The following is a 2,238-nucleotide window of genomic DNA, read 5'->3' as shown; positions in this document are numbered from 1 at the left end:
TCTCGGCCCCAGGTGAGCGGCCAGACGCTCCTGCACCCTCGGGGGCTGGGCGGCGAGTCCCCTGGGGCTAGAGTGTCGCCCCGGCACCCGGAGCGTGCAATCCTCTGGCCCTGCCCCCTGCCCGGGGACTTCGGCAGCGGCCACTCCTGCAACTGCGCTCTCTCCAGCGCCCAGCCCCGGGAGGCCGCCAGTCTCGGCTTGGTCAGGGCGCTTTCCTCGCGCGGTCCGGGTTTGGCTAGGTGCGGGTAGACGCCACCACCTGCCGCGCTGGCTGCGCTCTGCTCTCTCCGGGCCAGGCACTCGACTTCCAGACTCCGTGTTGGGTGGGCAGCGGCCGGGAGATCTGCCCGGCGCACTCCAAAGGACCCTCAAACCTGTCAGTCTGCGGACACCAGGACAGCTGGGAGGGGGCGGGCAGGATGAAGGAGCAAACCCCAAGAGCTCAGTCTCTGGGCTGGCGGTAGAGAGGGCAAAAGGGGATGAGGTGGGGAGCCTGCCGTGATGTGTTGCGTGGGGAAACTGAGGCTGTCAGCGCTTATTTGGTGACCATGCAGGGTGGCCAGTCCCCTCAATCGCATTGAGTTCCTTTCGCAGAACGAGGCCAGTCAGAGAGACCACCCGAAAGGTTCAGCACAGCAGGTTCCCAAACTTATTGGCACCAGGGACTGGTTTCCTGGAAGATAGTTTTTCCACGGACAGGGTTGGGGATGGGGGGGTTGGGGATGAAACTGTTCCACCTCAGATCATCAGACATGAGTTAAGATTCTCTTATAAGGAGCCCGCAACCTAGATTCCTGGCATGCGCAGTTCACAAAAGGGTTCGCGCTCCTTTGAGACTAATGCCTCGGCTGATCTGAAGGAGGCGGAGCTCAGGCGATAATACTCCTTCGCCCGCCACTCACCTCCTGCTGCGAGGCAGGGTTCCTAACAGGTCGCGGACCAGGCTTGGGATTGGGGACCCCTGGTCTAGCAGGCTCCAGCATCAGAAAGGGCTGGGAAGCTCAGCCCCCGTGCTAAGTGGAGCACTCCCAGGTAGTGAGTGGTGGGTGAGATTGGTGTGCTCCAGTGGGCACCATTCAGAAAGCTGTGACATGCCCCAGACCCCTAACTGTCAGGAGGCTGCAAGGATGAGAAGGACCTAGGCTACCGTGTCAGGTGCTTTCTGCTCTAATCTGTTCTTCGTGTACCCGAGGAAGTCTGGGTGCAGCAACAGGTACCTGTCCCATTGCAAGGCTTCCGGTAAACCTCCCAGGGCCTGGGCCTGTGGTCAGGAATGGCCATTCAGTCCATCCAGGCTCAGTTCTCCTACCAAGTCAGGGTCACTGGAGGTCACTCAGATTGGGCCACCAGTTCTTTCCTACACCCCAAGACTGCTCAGCAGAGCCAGGCTCACCTTGCTACCCTGCAGATGGGCACTACTTGGAATTGATGGTGTCAAGACTTTCATTTCAATCTTTATGGATTTACTTGTCAAAATTCCTGTAGATGTTACTTATCCCCTGATCATTGGCTTCTCACATTTCCCCAGATCCTCTTTCTGTGCCCATAAATCCCCCTCCTAGTCCTTGTTCTCAGTAAGTGCCTTACCTTCTACTTCATGGAGAAAAGGAGAATGATTCATTAGTAATTTATTTAACTTTCCACCCACAAACTTACAAACTTGGCCCCCACCACAGCCCAGCCTCTCCCTGCCAGGACTCCAGTCTTTTTTTTTTTTTTTTTTTTTGAGACAGAGTCTCACTCTGTCACCCAGGCTGGAGTGCAGTGGTGTCATCTCGGCTCACTGCAACCTCCACCTCCCGGGTTCAAGTGATTCTCCTGTCTCAGCCTCCCCAGTAGCTGGGATTACAGCAGGAGTGCACCACCACACCTGGCTAATTTTTTTGTATTTTTAGTAGGGAGGGGGGTTTCACCATGTTGGCCAGGCTGGTCTCAAACTCCTGACCTCAGGTGATCTGCCCACCTAGGCCTCCCAAATTGCTGGAATTACATGCACTAGCCACTGCACCAGGCCTCAGGACTCCAGTCTTAAGAATTGGGGAGAGGGTCCTCTCCTCCTGTGTGGGAGTTAACCCCCCCATCTGTGTTAATGATCCGGGTCCACCTCCAATGTCTTAAATGGCAGTACTCCCCTCACACCAAAGTCTCCTATCCACCCACCTGGAGTTCTCCTTCCTCCCATATTCAGCCTCATAGGACCTCCAGGGTCTCCAGCCTTCCATTCTCTCCCAGTGGGCC

This window comes from Chlorocebus sabaeus, chromosome 16, assembly GCF_047675955.1.
Source record: "Chlorocebus sabaeus isolate Y175 chromosome 16, mChlSab1.0.hap1, whole genome shotgun sequence".
Classification (NCBI taxonomy): domain Eukaryota; kingdom Metazoa; phylum Chordata; class Mammalia; order Primates; family Cercopithecidae; genus Chlorocebus; species Chlorocebus sabaeus.
The sequence above is the reverse complement of the archived record's forward strand: the minus strand, read 5'-3'. Positions refer to the sequence as shown.